The sequence below is a fragment of the Ursus arctos genome, unplaced genomic scaffold (genome assembly GCF_023065955.2).
Source record: "Ursus arctos isolate Adak ecotype North America unplaced genomic scaffold, UrsArc2.0 scaffold_13, whole genome shotgun sequence".
Classification (NCBI taxonomy): domain Eukaryota; kingdom Metazoa; phylum Chordata; class Mammalia; order Carnivora; family Ursidae; genus Ursus; species Ursus arctos.
Window position 1 is genome coordinate 32874797 of NW_026622797.1, and position 23926 is coordinate 32898722.

Below are 23926 nucleotides of genomic sequence, written 5' to 3' on the forward strand. Positions count from 1 at the left end.
CTTTAATAACAACTGTTTCAGTCCAGCTGTTTTATGTAAGCATAAGTGCTTGACGAGAAAAATTAGATGAAGTTTGAAAGGATCGATAGATAGATTTAAAATCAAGTGAAAATGGAAACAATTGTTGATATAACTTCTGTTTGCAATATGTAATGGGGTTTGGGCTCCAAACTTATGGTGAGATGTTGAATATACTGAACATAGCTTCTGTAATATTGCTCACTCGAGAAAATTGAGTTAATATTGGAAAGCACAAATTAAAAAAATACATAAATAAATTGCCTGTAACACCAGCGCCTGAAGATGGTTGTGTTAATGTTTTGGTGCATATTATTTTAGTCATTTTTATTCTGTTGCTTTTTTTAAAATGCCATTAAATGGGAAGCACAGTGGGGGTGCCTGGGTGGCTCAGTTGCTTAAGCATCTGACTCTTGGTTTAGGCCTCAGGTCGTGATCCAGGGTCCTGGGATCGAGCCCTGCATCCAGTTCCCTGGTCAGCGGGGAGCCTGCTTCTGCCTCTCCTGCTCCCTGCTGCTTGTGTTCTCTCTCTCTCTCTCTCTCTGTCAAGTAAATAAATTTAAAAAATGTGAAGCACAGTGGGTGGCACCCTAAGTTCACGGAGGAGAGAAAGACACCCTTCCCCAAGGACTGACAGCTTGCACCACAGCCACTCTTGCGATGGCTTTATTTCTTTGCACTTGAAGCACTCACAGTGTTTCCTTTTTGAATCATGACCTTGGTTTAATAAGTATCTTTTTTTTTTAAGATTTATTTATTTATTTTATAGAGAGAGAGCAAGCACGACTGGGAGAGTCTGAGGGAGAGGGAGACAGAATCTCAAGGGCAGAGCCCAACGTGGGGCTTCGTCTCAGGACCCTGAGATCATGACCTGAGCCTAAACCGAGAGTTGGGTGCTTAGCTGACTGCACCACCCAGGTGCCCCTTGGGTCTCTATTGTGTAGTATTTGGCCCTTTGCATGTATTATTTACATCTTCGTAAGCCAGGCCAGATAGGTATCAGTATTTAATTTTACAAATAAGGAAAGGGATGTTCCAAGAGGTTAGACAATTTGCCCAAGGCTGTTTGTGCAGTAAGTGATAGGGTTGTTGGACTCAAGCCTGCACTTGGCCCTGTAGCACTGGACTCTTTCAGGACAGGACTCCCATGAGAATCAGATTGTGTCATACACTCACGGTGGATGTCAGGGAAAGTAGGGAGAGTGTGAGACAGGATGGGGAATGTGCAGACAAGGCATCTCAGGAAGGAAAGGTGCCTGAGTCAGATGGGCTTGGCAAGTGCTGTTGGACAGAGTAGTGTCTTTGAAGGGAGAAGTAGGTTGAGTCCAGAGTGGGGGACGAAGCTGGGGCAGAGCTCTCAGGGTCTCAGCTCCCAGCTCCTGAAAGGCAGACCGAAGGGTCTGGAGACTGAAGGGTCTGGAGACCGAATGAGCCAGACTGCTCCTGTACTGATTGATCTTAGGGTTTACAAAGAGCATTAGAAGATAACTTGGAAATGATGAAACTTGTTGACTCTGTAAAATGTTTTTCCATAGTTTTGGATGAATATTTGGATAAACCGATGGTTTGAGGATGAATGGTTGAGGACGCTACATTGGTACTGCACACGTGCTCTATCATGCAGTGATGAATTTGTTCAATAAAGAAAAGGTTCTCAAATGATGGCGAAAAGCAGTGGGTTGCTATCATGTCTTGGCCTAAAAAGCATGATTCCGTCTACCTCTAGAAAAGGACTACTTGAATGAGGAAAAATGAATATAACAATACCAAGTAAACTTGTATGATAATTCCAAAAGGATAGTAGGGAGTGACTAGGGGAGTTTAAATGTGTGTGTGGTGTCTGCAGGTTACAGCTGTGCTCAAATTCCCGGGGTGGGGGGGGGGCATTTGAAAGCCAGCAGAAGGAGAGAGATGGGAACTTCTCTTCACCTCTTTCCTCATTCTCTGTTTGTACTTCTTTTTGATAGACGTGCATGTCCCTTTTCCTCTGGAAGAAAGGATACCAATGATGCTTCCTCCTCTTGCTTTTCTAGTTTTCCATTGTCTTTCCACCCCCTTCTCCCTTCTTGTTTTTCGATTCTTTTGCACACACATATTTCAGGATGCCTGATGACCTTCCTCCCTTTGGCCAGGAGCCCGGGCAGACACTAACAGCCTCCAGTCTTTGGCCAGGAGCCTGCTGGGAACCACTGGGGTTCTTGTCAGTTTCTCTTTGCCCTTCACATATATATTGCCTTCTGCTTGGCAGCCCTTAACCTGAGGATAGTAGCGCATACTGTGCAAGCCACTCTGGAGCTCAATAAATGTTTCCTGAATGAGTTTGTTACTCACTGGGAGAAGAGAACCCTTTCATGGGAAGACTTCCTCCTTAGGTATCTGTGGATCTAAATATGTATTTCTTTTTCTGTAGACCTGGTTGATGCCTGACTCAGTTATTTTAAATTTATAAGTGCTCTGTGTAGAAAGCCTTTATTAAAGACATAGGGAACATCTGGCTTATGGACAAAATAGGGGTTGTAGTTTAATTTTATTTACCCCTGTAAACTATTGCGATGTCAGAGTTCTGAAGACGTCACCATGATTTTTGAAAACATTAAACAATAGTGCCCACAAGATGGGGATGTTATTCCATGGGAAGAAAAAAAAAAGAAAAAACTGCTCTTTCTTTTCTTGATAAAACTGGGGCAGTGTGGGATTCCCCACTTTTCAGAGTGGGAAGATAGTGGTTTTTTAAGATCTGAAAATAAGGAGTAAAAATGATTTTATAAAATTATTACATTTTGTGTTTCAATATTTTGTGAAATTTATTGACTAATTTCTCCATTCTATATGGGACTTTGAATCTATATTTCTTTTTTTTTTTCCTTTTCTTTTTTCAAGATTTTATTTGTCAGTGAGAGAGAGAATGCACAAGCACAAACAAGGGGAGTGGCAGGCAGAGGGAAAAGCAGGCTCCTCGTTGAGCAAGGAGCCCTATGCAGGACTGGATCCCAGGAACCTGGGATCATGACCTGAGCCCAAGGCGGATACTTAACCAACTGAGCCACCCAGGCGTCCCTTGAATCTATTTTTCTTAACAACGGAATATTTGTGTATAAATTAGATATTTGATCCTCAGTATAAAAACTATGCTTCATCTCAGATTTAAGGGAGGAGGTATTCAGCATGGCAAAGAACAGGAAATAGACTCTAGCAGGTACAGGAGAAAGGGATGGTGTTCCCTGTCAACAAGGAGTTATAACCTCATTTGTGCATTGAGATATACACACCCGAAATGACTAGTGCACCAGCTAGTGTTATTTATAACCACATGTGCCTTTGTTTTTAATCTCTACCCTGTGTATTCCCAAAAGGATTTGTGTCTGTTTGTATATGAGTATTTATAGTCCAGGTGTAAATCAGTTTATAATGAGGTACCTTGTAAGAGAATTAGCTGGGGAAGAGAGGAAGCAGGTACTGAAGTCGGGTTGGAAGGCTTCCCAGAGCAGTGAGCCTCCAGGATGGGGATGTATGGGGAGTGCTGGGGGCTTTCTTGGTGAGGGAAGGGGTGTGAACAAACTAGTGGGTGCTCCAGAGGGGTTCAGTGAGAATGTAATAGTGGTGTGGTTGACCACCTGGCATTCCTTTGGCTGCTCAATATGCGAGCATCCGTTCTGATTTGGGGAACTCCTCCTGAGCTTTGCTGGGAGGCAGGGCTCTCCTTTCCCTGAAAACTAGGACAGTGTCTAGTGTAGTGGGTATTGGCACAGTGAGCTGCATCACCCACTGTTCCACACTGTGCTTGGACCGATCCATGGCCTGATTTGGGGGCATTATTCCTGGATGCTGGACATTCTGGGAGCCTCCTGGTGGGTTTTTCATTAAAATTCTCTTCTACTTAATCAGAACTGATGTCTATAACTTATAGTTTAAAAGCTCGGTTAGAAATAGATACACATTACTGAGCCCTGTTCTTTAAGCCAAGAAAGTTCCATGTGTTTTGTGGACATAAGCTCATTTAAGTCTCACTCCAACTCTGAAAGGAGGTATTGATGTTGGGCCCCAATCTGCAGGTGAAAAAAATTGAGATTCAGGGAGGCTAATTTGACCAAGGTCAGGGAGCAAACAGAGAGCTGGGATGTGATCCAGGCTTTTCTGACAAGGAGACTGTGATCTTAACCTCTACACTCTGCCACCTGCCCTCCAAGGAGAGCAGATCATAAATATTCACTACCTGTATGTATTTGGGAATATACTTTATTATGAAAGGATTTTTCTCAAAACACAGTTGAGGAACAATTTGGCTGTCTTACTTGCCTATCAAAAAATAGGATCTGATAGGCATAGATTGTCATTGGTTAAACATGGAATTAGAAGTGAGGCTTTCTCACCCTTGGCCAGCTTTGCTTTCATATGAATGGTGATGATACAAAGACAGCAGATCCTGAAGACTGTGCCCCTTTAGAAGGGAAGTGATGGAGAAGAAAGGAGCTTATCACTGTTCTGTCAAGAGTTCTGCTTGTCACATCATTAAATTTTAGTAACCCCTGGGTGTTTTGTCTGGAACAGTGTATCCCCAAATATCTACATGGCTAAACCTCCCCTACCCCCCAACTCCATTCAGGTCTCTGCTCAAGTGTCTCATCAGAGTAGTCTTCTCTTTCCATCTCTAACAATCCAATCTCCCCTCCCCCACACTCGTAACCTACTTAATTTATTTGTATAGCATTTCCCACCCCCTGATAGGCTATAAATATTTTTGTTTTTTTTCTGTCTCGTTAACTCGCGAATGTAAGCTTTGTGAGAATGGACACTCGATTTTGTTCACTGTGGAGTTCCCAGCCTTTAGAAGTTACCTAATACATAGTTGATGCTCAATAAATCATTTTAAGTAAATGAATGAATGGGAGGAAACTGAAGCTCTCAGAGGTTTAGATAATTTGCCTAAGATCTCATGGAAAATGATGGAACCACGTATCAAACTCTAGGCTATGTGGCTCTTAAAATCTCTCATGATCCCCTTTTATTAATGTCCCTCTGGGAAAATTCATGTATTTGTACAAGATCAGAGTCAGAGACCTCTCACAGGATTTTTTTAGAGGGGGGATAATCTCAAGTAGCCATTCCAACTTTCTAATTCTACAAATGAGGAAATAACCATGATCCATTAGGGTTAGGTGACTTGATCAAAGTAATACTGCACTTTACTGATGGAGGAAGGACCAGACCATCCCCAATCTCCAGTTCATCTCCCCCTCACCCTGCTGCGTTAGCTTTCTTCTTGATAGAATGAGCCCCTATTTTGATGCAGAATTCATATATCCATCATCAGTGATGGCTTTGAAATAATGCGGTCACGTTATTTCAGTGCCTTAATATTAATGCAGTGAAGTGGAGACTGCGAACCAGATACCCACGGGGACCAGCCGATAGCCTAACATTCAGGTAGCACAGGTGGGAACTCCGGCAAACTGGAAGTATATCCCTTGATCAAAGGGGCCAGCCCCGCAGCACCTGCTGCCTGCCCAGAGAAACATGTTACAAGAGAAAGATGTGGCAAATGAATCTAAAAATGTTCAAGACACCCTGCTGACCAAACCAAATGCTTCTGCTAGCCAGATCTAGCCTGCAGGCTCCCAGTTTGTGACTGCTGAAGTTTTAGTCTGAACAGCTTTTCTTCTTTCCAGAGGAGTACGATTCAGTAAGTGGGAAGCTGTAGGAGAATACGCAAAGTACTGTCACCGTAGTTCGTTGTTCTTTAGACCAGCCAAAGGATCAGTGGGTTGGGCTGTCAAAGTTCACAGAGGGAAAATAAGTATCAATAAAAGAGTATTTATTGCCTATCTTTATTGCCCTGGTGATAAAGTTGAAGAGTAATGTGTTTTCTCTGTCATAATACCATCTGTCCTAATGGAAGGTACTTGGTTATTCTATTTACTGACCGAGAATCAGGAAACCTTCTTAGAGTTTTGGCACAGCTATTAACTACCTATATGTCACTGGACACATCGCCCAGTTTTTCTGCTCTGCCATATTCATGAGTGAATCCTTAAGGGCTGGACCTACGAGGCCTAGGAAACAAAGGATGCCAGGATTTCATGCAGGACTTGAACTTGGTTCTCTGTCTTTGTCTCTTAAAAAAGCCTGTGTTGGACAGGGAATGGATTGTTTCTATGTATCATATGGGTCTGTAAGCAGATTGATAATTATAGTGGATTTGCTGCTGTCCCTCTCCTGTGTGGTCTGTGAAGCTCAGATGGTGTGAGAGTGATTTGACCTGGTGATTGCTAGGGTCCTTCCAGCTCCAGATTCCACTACAATTTGAATTTCCCTTTCTCAGGACAGGTTTCAAAGGTTTTTATCATGTAGAAACTAAAGAGCCTAAGAGGTTGGGTGGCTCCTAGGGCCCTAAGGCGTGGGTTGCAACCTGGCTTTCTTGGTCCTGTTGATTGATTTCCCTAAGCTTCAGTTTCCCCAGTGGTAAGCTGGGGAGAATAATAGTGACCGCCTCATCGTCTTATTGTTGAGATCATTGGTCCCGGCAAAACATCAGATGCTCCTTTTTTGGTTCTCCTGGAGCCGCTGTGGGACATTTAATATTTATATTTGAAATACAGCTGAGAATTTTCCCTTTTTCCCCAGCAGATTTGGGCCCTTTAAGTCTCTTTGTAGGAACTGAGATGTGTTGCAATTAAAAGTCGGCAGGGTTAGCGTCTCACTGGGGATTGGAATAACACGGATGGATGAAGGCTGGAGGTGGAGACAAGTGCATCTTATATCAACGCGGATGGCAGTTGTAGGAGTCCTAATGATAACCAAAGAGCTACCTTTGGGATCTGTGGCTGGGTGGGTGTGCCCGTGAGCCCCTGCACAGTGAAACCAAAGGCTTTACGTGTGGATTTGGTGTTAGCCGAAGGACACCACCTGAGGCCACTAGGCTGCGGAGAGAAGAGCTTACTATGCGATAAGGTGCCTTTCCTGTACTGGTGGGAAGGGCATTTGCACTGGACGAACAAAACACCTCTTCAGATCCATACCAGAGCATAATTTAAGACTAGAGCATGACAATAGACAAATTGTGCCCACTTCAAAAGAAGAGTTCAGGTTTACACTGAGTGTGTGTTCCGAGTGGCCGAGAAGCAGGCGTCACGCCCTCGCGGGCCCTTCAGACGGGCCTGCTGTGGCTCCTTGAAAGAGCGGGCTGTCCGCGTCTGCTGCACTTTCATCTGCTACCATATGTGTGTTCACGGGCTCTGTCTCCCTCATAAAAGCACAGCTTGCTCTTCCCGGCTTGGCTTCTGTGACCCGCAGGAAAGCCAAATTAAAAATATATATATTTTAAGGCTTTTACATGGGATGGAAATTACACACAGTGGTTTTTAATTACTTGGCTGGAGCAAGAAGCATTCAGAGGGTCTGAGGCCTCAGGGAGCAGCGACCTGCACAGGCCTTGGGAGGGGCCTTAGCATTCTGGGTGTGTGTGTGTGGGGGGGGGGGCAACACAGCAGGCAGCGATGTGAGTGTCACCTGGGAAACAGAAGACGCAGAAGAACGCTGGGTGAACTTGAAATCAGCTCTGCACAGCTGTTGGAGTCTGGACAAAACTTCAGGAAGTTGTTCGCCGGGTGAGATGGTGGGATGAGGTTGCCAGGATGGGCTGAGAGGGTGGGGAATAGAAGATTCTTCAGGCTCTTGTTAGGGAGTGTTGGAGGCAGTAAGTCAGTCTCACCTTCCTCCCAATTTATGTAATAGGCAGTCGCAGCTGGAAATCTCCAGGAGGAGAAGGTCTTGTTCTCAAGCCCCCTCATTACCCAGTTGAGGCGACAGGCATCTGGGGGTGAGATGCCCTGCCTGGTGTGGTGGGAGCTGGGGGAGCTAGCCTGGAATCCCGGCCTCTGATTCTGTCACTCACACTGGTCACCTCTGTCCCAGCAAGCGGTGGTCCCAACTTTCCATTGAGTTCTGCCTCCACTCGCATCAGATTTGTTTTTCAACAAACACATTTGTTCAGTATTTTTGAATATTAAGGAACATAATATGATTTTTTCTTCATCGTAAATAGAAGTTCTTTGTAGCTTTAATGGGGATTCACCACTGTGGTTCTTTCATTATTTTGAAAGGTTTTGTTTCCTTTTTCTCTTCTTCCTCTTCTTCATGAAAGTTCAGTTTTTATTAAAAGGACTGAACAGGAGAGCCCCATTGTTTGCCTTCATGATGATTATTTAATTCCAAACATGTGGCCTCCTTCTCAGCACACAGCTTCTTCTATCCTATTTAAATTTCTGTGTTTTCTGTATGCTCTCTTTCACCCCTGTTGTTTCAACTCCTGTATGTGCTGCTGACTTCGAAAATCGTCCTCCCTTCGGTCAGTGGTCAGTACCTCTTTCGCGAGCTGCTGATCTCAATTTTCAGGTATTCCAGCAGTTCTTCTCTAACTTGATGTGCATGGAAATCACCTGGGAATTTTGGTAAAAATGCAGATTGGGATTCAGCCGGTCTAGAGTAGGGTCTGAGATTCTGCCTTCCTGACAAGCTTGATGCTGATGCTGCCTGATCTGGGAACACACTTGGTACCCAGATGACCACGAGTAAAGTACAGAGGTGAAGGCAAATGAATCTCCTAGAAGATGGGTGTGAGCCATGGGCATCCAGGGGGCTCTAACATTTCAAATCCAGCACATCCAAACTGAACGCATATTCTCTGCCAAGCCCGCCCTTTGCTCTGGCGTCCCTCTCCCAGGGAGTGACAGCCGTCCACTTGCCTATCAGAGAACAAACTATGTGGTCATCTTGATGTCTTCTATTTCCTTCATCCACTTTATATAACTTTGAATGTACTTGGCAAAAGCTGCTTGACTTTGTCCTTTCACTGCTGTTTCTACCCATGCCCTGTGGATTCAAATCCTTACCATCTCCCAGGGACCCCCTGACTCCAGAGCATTGTAACATCAGGCTGTCTCTGTGTATTTTACTTCTTAAACTTCGTTTCCTAAGCATGAATTCGGTAGTGACGTTTGCTTGTTTAAAAACCACCTGCTACCGCATTCCAAGTGTCTTGAGAGGATAAGCAACAGCCAGCACAATTTGGCTGTAGCCTTTTTGCCCCCCAATGCCTAACACACACCCCCCAACCCTTCCACGTGGTTACACCTCCCTGTACATCAGTGCAGTCCGTCTGCTTCGGTCTATTCAGTTTCCCAGGCTCACCGATAGGCTTCTCCTGCTTTGTTCATGTGGTTGGCGCTGCCTTGAATGCCTTTCTTGTCATGTCCTACCTAGCAAAGTCCCATTTAGCCTTCAAGATCCAGCTCCTATCGCTCTTATGTGAAGCCTTTACCAAGTCACCAACCTAGCGCTTGTGACTTCGGCCACCTGTGCTTCCGTAGCAGTTATCACTTGCAAGGGTTTCGGAGTTCCCATTGCACGGGACTTTGTTGCCTGCTAAATGCTAGATCCACTGTGTCTACAGTACATCTGAATTCTGTAGTTTATCATAGTGTGGAATAAAGTAGTTTTTCAACCAGTATTCTCTGAGCCCATGAAAAAAACGAATATTCTGGAGACAAACAGGCATTAACTTTCGCGTGTGGGAAGGAGGGGGAATTACATCATTTGTATATATTGGGCTCTACAAAGAGAACCTGCCTCCTGCCTCATTTCTTCTGCAGCTGCCCTGTCAAGGAGCTCACTACCAGCCACCTGGGACTATTGACCACTTGAACTACGGCTGCTTCAAATTGTATGCAAACAGAAGTTACAGGATTTTGAAGACTTAGAATGAAAAAAGAGTAAAAGATCTCATTAATAAATTTAATATTGATTACATGTTGTAGTGATAGTATTTAGGGGATATTTGGTTAAATCAAGTAGACTATTACAATTACCTGATTATTTTTACTTTTGTTTTTAAAGATTTTATTTAGAGAGAGAGAGAGAGACTACAAGCAGGAGGAGAAGCGGAGGGAGAGAGACAAGCAGATTACGTGCTGAGTGCAGAACCTGATGTGGGGCTCGATCCCATGACCCTGAGACCATGACCTGAGCTGAAATTGAGTCGGATGCTTAACCAACTGAGCCCCTCTAATTTTTAATGTGGCCACTAGAAAATTTTTAAATTTTGTGGCTTGCCTTTATTTCAGTTGGATAGCAATGTTATACAATAATTTGAATAATACAGGAAGGGTTCCTACCACCCTCCAATTGTGCTTTCTAAGATTCAGTCAAGTATTTAATGTTTAGGGTCAAAATTTCAATCATTATAAGTTATTTAGTTAAAATCACTTATGGGTACCTTGCTGGCTCACTTGGTAGAATATGTGACTCTTGATCTCGGGGGTTGTGAGTTCAAGCTCTATGTTGGGCATAGAGTTTACTTAAAAAACAAAAAAATCATTTACTCAGAGATACTACCACTGAGTTCAGTTTTCAATTTGTAGTGTCTTTTGAGAGTGTTCTCTTGATTCTTTACTGAACTGCCAAACTAAATCTTAGGGACTTTACCATATTTCATCTATATATTAATGTCACCTATCCAAAAAAACTCAGTGTTTATTTTTTTTTTTTACCATTGTCTATGGAGTAATAAATGGAAAGTGATAAATTTTATTATAAAATTGGCAATCCAGGGGTGCCTGGGTGGCTCAGCCTTTCAACGTCTGCCTTCGGCTCAGGTCATGATCCCAGGGTCCTTGGATCGAGCCCTGCATCCTGCTCCGTGCTCAGTGGGAAGCCTGCTTCTCCCTCTCACACTCCCCTTGCTTGTGTTCCCTCTCTCGCTGTCTCTGTCAAATAAATAAATAAAATCTTAAAAAAAAAAAAGCAATCCATGTCCTCACCTCTACTGCCTGCATAGTTTCTCACTACTTGTGCTGGATCAAAATCACATATATTGCATACCATCCTTAAAACCTTCTGCCTAATTAATTTTTCAGTGTTTAAAGCTTAAGGATTCTATAAAAGTTTTTTTTAAACGTGAGATGCCTAAGGCAGTTGTTTTTCTGATTTTCTGTAGTCATAAAGTACTTCTTCCAGTGCATTCTTAAATGGATCTCAAATCAAAGTGAAGTTACTGTGGTTGAAGGGTAAGTGGGGGACCCAGAGAGGCCCTTCCCTACCACCTCAGTTCGCCCTGCTTCGGAAAATGAAACATGAAGGCAAAGTGGCAGGTTCAACTAAGGCTTTATATGTGAAAAATCAGTGTGAACAGATTAGAGTTATATAATTTTTAAAATTGGAAGAGATTTGAGGTATTATTCTTCATGTTGTAGAGTGAATTATCTGTCATGCTCACACAAAGAACAGCAGAGTTGGAGATAAGCCAACTTCTGTCTGCCAGTAGAATCTTCTTTCCTAAACTATCCTGTTATAATAGCCTAAGAAATATTCTTTCTTGGGACATTAATATGGCCTAGGAGTGATGACAGCTCTTCAGAAGGGAGTAAGAACCTACTGGGCATAAGGTGAAGGTGTGCGTGTACACACACACACACACACGCATATGCATGCATGTGCACATATGTGTGCACACGTGCGCGCGCACACACACAACGATTCACGGAGCAGTATCCCAAAGTGCGGGTGGGGTGAGTGCTTAGGAGGTAGCCAATGAATGTGTTTCTCTTTCCTACTCTCTTCATAGCTCATTGCAAGTCACTGATTAGGGTTTAAAATGGCACAATGAATTATGCAAAAGCTGTTTCTGCAGGAGGGGCTGTCTTGCAGCCTAATGCAGTGCAGATGGAAAGATCTTCTTTTAATCATTGTTCTCACGATACTTGGAAGCTTTTTGAGGAATAAGCAGTCAGAAGTGGAAGTGAATGGCCTTCAACAGTAAATGAATTCCTTCTGCAGAGAGGAACTGAAATGTACTTATGATGCAGATGGTGCCCTGTGTTTGAATGCTCATCCTTGTCATCAGATATTCATGCTTAGAAGCAGAGTGTATCCTGAAATACTTGGGCTTTCGGTGGTTCCACTGGAGAAATTACTTCTGCTCAGGCTGGCCCAACATGTATTATTATTTCTCTTCAAAAATGGTTATGAGTATTTAAATGCCATTTCGCTCCAATCATGAAAATATGCAAATTACCTTCCTCTCTCTCTCTCTCTCTGATCCTTAGTTATTACTAAAGAGACTGAATTAGTTAGCATTCCCTTACTTTTATTAGCATAATATTAATGCAAATGATCAGCAAAGGCTTTTTTAAAAAAGAAAGCAGAACCACAGAAAGCAATTAGTAACAGTGCTCACTTGCCTCAGTGAGGAAGAGAAAACATTTATGATTAGGTTTCTAACTTCGGTATCTGTGCCAAGGACCACCCACATGGGCCTAAAAAGGTTCTCGTTTCTAAAATCATCATGAGCTTGGAGGTTTCAGTTGCAGGGCAAAAGCCAATCTGAAAAAGGCCCAAAGGGAAATTTTAGGATGATCTGTGGTTACCTGTAGATAGTTCTTCACTATTCAGATGCTCTTAAGCATGTGTGCAATAGGGTGTATTTCTAAGACATTGACGCTTAAACTGTAGGCGGAGAAAGTATAGGGACTTCAATGCATACAGTAAGGACTGAAAACTATTCCCAACAAAGGGGTTAATGTAAAGAGGACACTGATTAATTCTTTATTTGCTCAGAGGAAATGGGCTTAAATTAGAGGGAAGTAAATTTGAATCAAATAACAGGAAGACATGGTTGGCTCTGGGGAGAGCATTATAAAATTAGAATGAGGTATAGCAAGAGACTGGAATCTCCCTGCTTACCTACTCTCACTGTGCTGCAAAGATTCCGTACACTTTCTGGCATTTGTGTCTGCCTTTGTTTCACTGGAAGTGGGCACTGCGACGCAAGCTACTGGCTGCGCCACTCACAGCAGGAGGCCACCGTTGCCTGGTATTGTTATTTTTTCTACAGGCTTTATCTCCACTATTAGAATGTGTGTCCTGTCAAGGATCAGCGGTGAAGTCCTGTGTTTCTTTGGACATCAGCATGTATAGTGCCTTGCAGTGAATGAGGAGTCAAGATGTGTTGGGTGAGTGTGTGAATTACAGTGTTGCGACCTGTCTCTAGAGCATTGTTCCACCAAAACACTGCAGTATTGACTTCATTCCAGTCGCACTGTTCTTTCGAGTATCTACTTTACTACTTGCAATGGAAAATATAGTTCATTATGTAGATTAATTTCATCATTAAATCACTATCACAGTGATTTTTAAAACTAAAACTTAAATACAGAATTCTGACTGATATCCACAATGAAGGAAGACCAGTGAATAAATGTAAGCATTGTTGTTCAGTGAAACTTTTTGTTCGTAAAGCTGTTGGATAAAGAAATTAACATTCTTGTACTAGTGTGGTTGGCATATGCTTAGAGCTTCACAAGTATTTCTTATAAAAAGCTACGCATTTGACTTTATAGAACCTGCTTCAGCAAATAACTGAAGTCTTTTATCAAGAGGGAACCTTTTATATATATATATATAAAAATATATATATAAATATATATATATAAATATATATAAATATATATAAATATATATATAAATATATATATAAATATATATATAAATATATATATAAACACGATTTATTTATTTACTTTTGGAGAGAGAAAGAGCATGTGCACGAGCAGGAGAGAGGGAGAGAGAATCTCAAGCAGACTCCGCACTGAGTGCCGAGCTCAATGTGGGGCCCGATCTCACGACCCTGAGATCATGACCTGAGCCAAAACCAAGAGTCAGATGCTTAACTGACTGTGCTGCCCAGGGGCCCCAAGGTGGGAACCCTTAATAGTTGACCCTCAAACACCTGAGTGAAAATAAAAGAAGGAAAAGGAAACAAAGACCAGAAAACGGTTCTTAGTCTTGGATCGTTTCTATAAATTATCTGATAACTTAAGTCTTCCTGAAGACTCACCCTGGCAGTTCGTAAAGGAAGGTCCTCTTCGATGCCATCATTCGTCCTGACTACTTGGTGTACGCTGCACAAATGCTGCCTTCGGCTCTGTGGGAACTACACCCTCTGAATCCTTTCGTAGTCTCCTTTTAGAACTTACTCAGACTCTGTTCTGGTGTCAAGAGGCTCTATTCTCTGTTCAGTAGCTCATTGGCTAATCTCTCCCTCCTGAGACAATAGTTCTTTCTTCTACCTCTCTTTTCTGGCAACAAGCGTCATTGGTACAAGACCTGGCTGGGACGGGAGGTCTGGGGAGCCTGGGCCCGTGCAGAATGCAGGGCTCCCAAAGCTGATCCAGCAGGTGACCTTTGGGGAAAAAAGTAGAAATCAATCAACCTGGATTGTTACTTTGTAGGGACTGCGCAGAAAGGAGAATCCAGGTCTAGAGCAATGGGGAAAGTAGAGGAGAGCAAGAGGGATGACAGTGGAAGACTAGAAGTGGGGATCCTCGAGCTGAACATTCATTTAGTATCAGTTTTCTACAGAGGGTCCAGGGAGGGAACTCTCAAGGGCATTAACTTCTTGTGGATTTCTTGGCCTGTTTCAAATTCCCACATGAGATGGCGTTTTGGAACCAGATGCCATATTGCAACAAGTAAACAGTAGGCTAGCCTAAGCCTGGTGCTGAGCAGGACACTCAGAGGATTCCTTTTACGACAGCAATTAAACAAGGCTAGGTTCATATACTTCCAGTTTGGAGGATTTAATCCTCTGAGAATTTGATGTGCCTGTGGGTGGCATTTACCAGAGCTCCGTGTGCCCATAATTTGCTGGATGATGTGGTAATGCTAAGACATAGCTTCAGTTATGTTTTCATATTAAATTATTTTTTTCTTACCTTCTGCATTGCCCGCTCACCCCCTGAATGTTCCCTGAATTTCTTCCTATAAAACCCTTACACATCCCTCATGGTCACATTAGGTCTCACTGCCCCCCGAGCCCTGTTCCTGAACTGTAAACAAAGCTCAGAGGCTTTTACTGAAAACACTTATGTTGGGGGGATTTTTGTTTTGTTATCCTTCAAATGTTAGGCTTTAAGTCCCCCTCCGCAAGCATTATTTTATAATTAGAAATGACCTTTAGTTCCCTGTGTTATTATTTTTCATGTATCTTTCAGGTTACGTGCATTCACATGTCTTGTGTTGGGTCAGCTGAGATTCTAAAACATACTAGGAAAATAGGGGTCTTGGATAATCTCATTTAAAGAGGAAAAAATTGCCCGTTAATATTCACATATTCTACTTTGTAACTGATTGCGGAAGACATGTAGTGAAAACATTATGGATGAATTGTTTCTAAGCTTGGCTAAATTATTTGATTAGCTGGAAATTATTTCTCCACCCCCTCCATCTCCTCAGCAGAGCTGACTTTTAGCACCTGGCTTATAAAAATACTTCCTGGCCTTCAGTACTTATCTGTGGAACATTATGGTATTTGAAGGTCATTCTGAGCTATCCATAAAATTACACTTTGTAGCCTACGTGAAGCAGATTTCTTTTTTCTTATCCAAGTATTTGCCATGCTGTTGCTGCTGTTTTCAATTGTTTCATTACTATTCATTAATGTTCTTTTGAAATAATGTATAAATATCCTCTTCCTATTTATTGTAGGTAGAATAAACACGTAGAGTGTGTATATAAACACAAAGAGATCCTTTCCCTTTTAACATTTTCTTCCAGTGTCTGTGGCCTTTCTTCTGGCTGGTAAGGGTTGGTTTTATACTTCTATGGCCCCACTGAGATAGGAGATGATTTCTCTATCTTATTTCAATAAATAGTCACAAAGAGGGGCGCCTGGATGGCTCAGTTGGTGAAGCATCCAACTCTTAATTTCTGCTCAGGTCGTGATCTCAGGGTCATGAGATTGAGTCCTGTGTAGGGCTCCATCTGGGCGTGGAGCCTGCTTAAGTAAGATTCTCTCTACTCTCCCTCTCCCTCTGCACCCCACCCCAGCTCCTGTGTGTGTGCGCGCGCATATGCGCGCTCTCTTAAATTAAATAAATAAATAAATAAATAAATAAATAAATAAATAAAATCAGAAAGAAGCAAGAAGAGTTTAATAATGATGCCCACATTTCTTCTAGAGTATGCCCATGTATTTGTCTTTAGTTATTATCAAAGGGTTTTTTTTAAACTCCAGCTATGCCTTGTCAAACAGGTTCTTTTTTTTTCTAAATCCAACTATGCCTTGTGCTCATGTTTTTATTAGCATAGGAAAGTTAATGTTAATATGTATATAAAAGCCTTATGAAAGGCGAAAGGTTTGCCCTTAGGCAGTAAGTAAAACCAATATTATATTCACTACTATTCCAACATTAAATTAAAAAATATTAATGTTTGTAGTTTGGTGTTATATCAACAAATATTTTGTTAGTCCCTATAAGATGATAGGCATCTTATGTATCCATAGCAGGCTACTCTGTGAAGTAGATGGGGATATTGGAAGATTGTCATTTGTCAACTGGCCAATGGTTAAACATCTCTCCTGGATTCCGGATTCTGAAGTATATTGTTAAGTGTTGTATGTGACAGTTGCACATTGGTGTAAATTTATCCGTTCGTATTGACGTATGTTTAAGGCACATTGGTGAACCGTTATGATGAGATTCTAGTCTAATGGCTTGATAGGGAGCTTTTGAATGACAAGTTCAAGACTATGAGGGAAGATGGGAGGACTTCTGGTCTTCGTCAGTGAATCCTCTTCTTCATTTCACATCTGGAAATGTGTTGAGAACTTGATGGATTCCTCAAGAAGAGAAGCACAGCTTTGAGACAGAAAAGGCGAAAACATTGATTTGTTAAGAGCAATAAAAATAAATGGAAAGAAGATTGACAAAAACTTGGGATGCTGATAACTACCTTCAAAATCAGTGACTGTTGTAAAGTAAGAACCAGGTGTTAGACAAGAGTGGTGAGGAAGCCGGACTCCACCTTAGGAATGGAGAACGTTACAAATAGGCTGGCGAGTGGGTTTCAGGCAAAGCCCTGAGGACTGTGAGAAACAGAGCAGGAGAGGGGGATCCCAGAATGGGCTATGGAGGTGACCTCAAATTATTGGTTTCTACAGAAATGTTTGGGGAGTGGTGGGAGACATGAGGTGGAGGTAAGCTGATAGCAGTAATAGGAAGTGAACTTCTTTCTGAGGAAGGAATGGTGAACCACACAGGGCCTGAAGCATGTCAGGGACAGTGCTAAAGCAGAGGTCATGACCCAGAGGCTCATGCTGGAGAGTTGTCTGGGCCACAAGTTTAGTGAGGAACTGGAAAATTCCACCCTTACCTGGTGTTGGTGTCATTTATAATCTATCTCATGATAAATGTTTGAGTAGCTTGCTTGAACAGACATCTCTGATAAGGTGCCTGACATACAGTTAGCATTCAACAAATATTTTAAAACTTGTTTGAGAGATTGAGTTGACAGGATGGAAGCAGGGCATGTGAGCTTAATAAAATGTAAGCCAGTGCTTATTTATGATTTAGTATTAGGTACAGTCTAATATGAAATCAGCTCTTTGTTTTGTAACCTCTATTCTCTCACAAGGAAACCTCCTTTCAAACAAAACACTCAAGAATTACAGAGGCATAGAATAATTACTTATTAATTGCCTTTTAGGGTTTCCTGATGACTAATTTCTTCACCATCTACTTTTCACGTTCCTGTCTTACTCCTTTGTAGTTTTGTGCAATTAAATAAAAACCACCTTGGAAATTAAAAGGAGGTGGGTTTTTTTTTAGAGGCAGCAATAATTGAACAATTAATAATTACACAATTTACAAGCATCTGCTATGGCAAGCAGTTTGCAGAATTTAGGGATACCCAGGTGAACAAAACAAAACACGGATTATTGCCCTAAGGAACACACAGTGTAGGGGTAGACAGACAAGGCATGAGCATCACAGTGCAGGATGTGGTAAGGGCTGTGGGGGGACTGAAGAAGCAGGGAAATGCTTTTATTCCAACCCCCACAGAGAAAGGTACCAAGATATGACATTGAGTAACAACAGGTGGAAAACAGATCCAACTGGAGAGCCAATGACCAGAGCGCAAAGTAGCTGCTGGTGACGAATTTCCAGGTGGCTCTCTAGCTAACGAGAAAAGGAAAGAGTCCTGGAGTAGAAACGTGGTGGGTAGATGTAAACCATGGGGATGGATAATTGAATGAAGTGTAGATGGAGAACTCAATTTGCTCTGCTTTGCACCATTGTTCCAAGATCTTGACATTTTATGTCAAAGCCCCACTGCAAATCCCTCTCCCCTTGTCTTGGAAAATGATTTTCGCATTGAGATCCTGAGGCTCCCATTTGGTTACGTTGAGTTGTTCCTCCAAGTGAGGAGGGAGACGTGCCTCCTGAGAGATGTTTGGGGGAGCCCAGGAGCCAAGAGGATCTCACTTCTACACAGAACCAGAGTCTAAAAGAGGAAAGGCCTATGTCTGTAACCATGGCCCATAATTCCCCTTTGGGTACCCTGCCTGTGTCTGTACATAGAAATGGAGCTTTTCCAACATGCCTTGGCTGCCCCCTGACTTTCCCACATGCCTTTTGGTCCTGTGCCTTCCCTCCTTTCTACCACACCTGCTGGTGGCAGCCACCTGTATCCCTGTTCCTTTAGCGTTGTTCGCCTATGAGTTGGTTTTGCCCTAGTTTTCTGTAAGAGTGATAAAGCCAGATTCTGAAAACTAGCTCTTCACAGGTCACTGAAGGAGCTACTCTCCTCAGCTCTTCTTACGCGATGTTATGTAAATAGAGGGTAATCCTGTTTCTTTGCTCCTTGTTCTGCTGTGTGTTGATATGTGGAGGACTCTCTGTGAAGACTTAAATGTGCTGTACACATACTCCTATTTTTAAAGAAAAAGAATGCTGAAAGAAATAATGACAAATTTTAATTTTCCCCCCAAAGGAAAGGGGTAATGTATACAAAGGGGCAAAAGTGAATTTACTTGAAATGTGAAATTTGACTTAACAGATTTTTAAACTTCCCCATTGGGTTGGATAGAAGAGAGAAGGGATCCCTTTTCCTGGGTTCTGAAGGCTGCCTGGGTGTGGGGAGAGGCCGTGGGGTATTGCTTTCTCATCCACTTCTTTCTGCCTTCGGGGGGCATCGTCAGTGTTCCTTCTTCCTGGATGTCAGCACCATTTCTAATAATTACTGCTTTCAGCTAAACAATAGTAGGCATTCACTTCCAAGGGAAAAAAATGACTTGGGTCATTCATGGGCTTCGGCTCTTCATAGTCATTCAAATTCGGTGTATTCTGATGGACGGAGCCATTACAGAGTATTAATAGCTTCGCCATCTCCTGATGGCAGTGATTACTTCTTGAATGCCACTGTCCTCCTGAAAGAAAACCCACACAGCAGAAACACCATTTTTTTTCGATTTCTGTTTTTTTTTTCTTTTTTAATGCAGAGATAATATAAATGGAGAAGCAGAGTGAGTTAAACATTTTTGAAAATTTCCAACTTCTTCAAAACAAAGTGTTTTAAAAACAGGTGTATTTGAAGTCACGTCCCAGAGTGACACAAGGCGTATTTTAGAAAATGCCTTGGAAAAGACGTCTCATGCATTTTAAAGAGATATGGTTTGATTGTTAAGTGTATTTTTCTCTAGATAAGTACACTGGTCATTTAAAACCGTTAATTATAGACTGTGTCAACATGATCACTTTTGATTTTGCTGTGTGCAGTACAAACTGAGAAAGATTGGAGCATCTGATGCAAAAAAAAGTAAATTCTACTCTTTCTAGTCTATTTGGTATAATAAAATGAGTACTGAAGAAGAAGCGAGGACACTAATCTTGGTTCTACCATCACTTTACTGGGTGACTTTGGGGAAAATTTAACCCTAGGGCCTCATTACCTCATCTAGAAAATGATGGGATAGATTTAAATCCCTAGGGTCCAATACCATTCTAAAGTTTATGCTTCAATAAATACGGCTTTATCTAAATTATACTTGGTCATTATGGTTGATGGTAAGTTATGGCATAAGAACTTGTTGTTGTTGTTGTTGTTTTTTGGTGCATTAAAAACAGAACAAGAACCAAACAAAAATAAACCTATTCTTCTGTTTTGTGTCTCCCAACCCAGTCACATCTTTCTGTGCATTGGAAATGAATGTTGGGATAAGGAGCACGAAAGAAAGTGTAGCTGTTTTAGAGAGGATCTTGTAAGAAAATAAAACAAACACAACTGAATCCCAGCATCAAAGGACTTGAAGACAGCAGACTTTGGGCCATAAAAGTGTCTCTAGAAGGCTCAGAACAGGGGACAAACTAATGAGTGTCACAACAGGACTCTTGTTGGGGTGGGGTACAGAAAGTAGAGATTGGAGCACATAGTTAAATATAAGTTCAAAGAAACATCCTAGTTCCAAATAAAATTGGCCTTGAAATGGTTGAGGAAGAGGTATGGATGACAAAGGAGTGCTAAGGAAAATGCATTTGAAAAAATGCACTGGCCCAAAGGGAAGCTTAGAGAGAATTTCTGCCCCTTATACATGATAAATAAAAGCAAATGATGAAAGACGTTGGCAAGGCAGGGGTTTTTAAATGATGTTCTATTCTTTGTCATTGAAGTATAAATTAAATATGGTTATATCATTGGAATAAGTCCCAGTTTTGATGAAAGGCTGTAAAACTAAACTAAAATAAACAAAGAAGTAGGTCAAGAGTCACCAGGAAAGCATGGCTGTTTCTTTCAGTACGGCTTTCTGGAGCATTGCCCATAGAATTGAAAAGTGCTTTTTGAGATCCATTAGGTGTTGTTCTTGAGAAATCCTAGATCGGTGGTTTTCAAAGTATGGTCCTGGAACACCTGGGAGTCTCAAGACCCTTTCAGGGGTCTAGGAGATCACAGCTGTTTTCATAATAACACAAAGACGTTATTGGCCTTTTTCGATCTCATTCTCTCATGAGAACACAGTGGAGTTTCCCAGACACTACATGATGTGCAGTATCACAAAAGACTGAATGCAGAAGCAGATGTGAGAACCCAGATGTTTTCTATTAAGCCAGACATTAAAGACAATTTCAAAAAATGTAAGACAATGCTACTCATCTCACTACTTTTATCTTTTTGTATGGAAAATAGGTGTCCCCCAGAGTTATTTATGTTAAGATGTTGATTATTCTTATTAAATGAATTAGTATTTTATGTGTTCTTTCCAATTTTAATAGCTAATAGTGTACATCTCAATAAATACAACCTATAAAAGCAAAAGCTTTTTGGGGGGTCCTTAAACATTTTTAAGTATATAAAGGAGTCCTGAGACCAGAATGTTCAAGAATGGCTGTCCTAGAGGTTAAGTAATTTTTCTGAACCTTAGAAGAGGGCAAAGGTGACCTTATTAAACTATGGGAGGGGCAGTTATTTGTTGTTAGCAGTTTTACATGTTAACAGTGAGACTAAGTTGTGCGCCCTCTTCATGGTTACCCAGCAGGCATTTCAGGGTGAATTCTTGCTTGGTAACTCACAACACACCAAGCAGTCAAGGCTATCGGTATTCTTCCCATTCTACAGGTTGGAAAAGTCAGGGTTAGAGAAGTCAAATGATTTTCCAAAATCATAGAGATAGTTAAGTAGAACGTGAATCATTTGGTACTTAGGACTCCCAGTCCCATCTATCTGCATGTCATTTCTCTGCATTGGCTGTAGGATGAATCATCAATCAGCTTACTTTCTTCTAGCAGACCACAGTCTAATGCATGGCACTGTCCACTTCCCTGCGAAGAACAAATTGCATCAGACCAATTAAACATTCTCTATGACAAAATAAATAAGAGGCCTGAGTGATAACACTGTGTGTGAAATTCACTGACCAGGGGAAAAAATATCACAGAAAAATAGGATAAAATATACCTGGGGGAAAATAAAACAAACCCCCGCTTTTTATAAACACAGCGTAAGAACATGCTAGCAAGAGGAAAAAGAAGGGACATTCCATGAAGGCCCATAAGGGTCTGTTAAGTACTATTTGCTGATAATGTTAGTGCGAAAAAAAAGGCATGGTGATAATTCTGTGCCATGGAGGAATGCTAGCAGCATAGGACCTGAGTTTGCAGCCAGCTGGAAGCCACCCCTTTCAGAGGACAGTGTCTAGTTCTGTGGTTAGAGCTGTAAAAGGTGAGACATGTGAAAGTTTCTGAAGAGTGGCCCTGGGATGGTTGGCACATGGGATTCTGGAGGGCAAGTCAGGAAGAAAAACAGAACAATTGTCTGCCAGTAAGTCAGGAGGGGGTAATTGGTAGTTGCCTGCGGTACAAACTGTGCGTTTCTTTGATTTCAGCACCATGTGTTGGCTTGGGTCTTTTGGAAATGTAAAATATTTGTGCTCTGCACTTCATTATGTCTGGCAGATGTTACTTTATGGTCTGGAACCCAATTTGCAGAATGAATGTGGTATCAGATAACGTACTCCTAGAAACAGAAGAAAGGAACTGGTTAACTAGCTTCTTACCAGGGCGGTTTTAAGAAGGGCCGCACTTTAAGCCATTGGCTGTCTGGAGTTCACAAGTAGAGTTTATTCTAAGAAAAGAGGTGACACAATGCCTTTATTGATGTAAACTGTAATTTAAAAATGTTCAGCTACGTTTTTAGAGAAAATGTAACATCCATGGCATGCTAAGAAGGGTAGTCTACCACAGAATGCTTGCCTCCTCCCTCCTCTCCATGCTTTAATGTTTAAAAAAGAAAACGTTTTCTTCCAACATTTACCAATGATCCAAAAAAGAAAAAAAAAAAAAAAGCCTCCATTCTATGACTCTGTATCATCAGGTTATTGTAAAAAAACCTATTCAGCTTTGAATCTTATTAAAGTGAAAATATTGAGTCTATTCATTAGCACTAGGCGATTAGATTTTTGCTTTATGCCTGTTTTGAAAGCAGGGCTTGATATAGAAGGTGTATTTACGTAACAATACTGTTGCTCAATGCCCTTGCGTTTTTCTGCATATGCTATCTTAATGGAAATTTACTGGAAAATTCTTGCCAGAATAAACACATTCCTTCAGAAGTGAAAAGCTGAACATAACTTTTAGTTCAGCTGCACCTCTTTTCTGTGAGCAGATAAACCAAATTATTTGGCATTAGTCATTACACTTCACACATTCCACAGTACTTATTGTGGTCTCCCATGGAACTTAGGGGTACAGGAGATAGGAATAAGGTTGACAGTCTTATATTATAATGAGAGAGAAAACAAAAACAAAGATGCAGTGTCTGTGTATTTGACATGAAATAAACCAAAAATGAATCTGGTAGACATGCTGTCAATTAGCTCTAACTACCCTGGTAAAGCAGGATTAAGGAATAGAACATTTGGATAGGTTGAGCTGCTGATCACAGGAAATGAAATATAATTTATGTTTTTGTTTCTAAGAGAGAGATAGCTTTTACATTCACATCTTAATTTAAGAACCAGGAGTGTAAACTCTAAAATGACAACACTGAAGGTGTGGCCAGTGGGGAAAGGGCAAGGGACCAGGATGGGATACAGGGATGTAAACAGGACGGTTGGGGCAGGGAGGGAGGAAGTGCCCCTTGAATTAAGGGATGGGGGAGGCAAACAATGGACAATGGAGACTGGAGGAAAGAGAAGCACACAAATATGTCTAGACTTCCTCCTGCTGGCCCTACTTCTAACGCCCACCCATTGCCCCCCAGACTTGCTACTGGGGAGATATTATAGCGATTGTTCATTCATGCAATAGGCATTATTAAAGTACATAATCAGGGTAGAGAGAACCATCTTCAAAGGAATAAAATTGGCCTGTTAGCATATTACAGTTAAGTATTCAGTTCTATTGTATTTATTTGTAGCAATAGGCAATTAAGTCTTTTGACTTGTTCTAAGAAACCAGTTGGAATTAAACTGCTAGGTAGAATTGACCAGAGTTTAGTGACCCTCTTCCTTATGTAGTATTAAATCCTACTGTTTTAAATAATTATGGGAAAAGCCGGTTTAAATGTGAAAATGTTCACACAC

General features: G+C 41.6%; 1 protein-coding gene across 3 annotated transcripts in view; it reads left to right on the forward strand.

Annotated features, from left to right (window-relative positions):
* The window catches only part of ARHGAP18 (Rho GTPase activating protein 18), a 195041-nt gene that overhangs the window by 106662 nt on the left and 64453 nt on the right, over nt 1-23926 (forward strand). Inside the window, exon 1 of one of the 3 annotated variants that reach the window (XM_057311055.1) lies at nt 12245-13022. The exons of the other annotated variants lie outside the window; for them this stretch is intronic. The gene's annotated coding sequence lies outside the window, so the exon portion shown is untranslated. Of the gene's footprint in view, nt 1-12244; nt 13023-23926 lie in introns of those variants that run through there. 3 annotated transcript variants of the gene reach the window in all.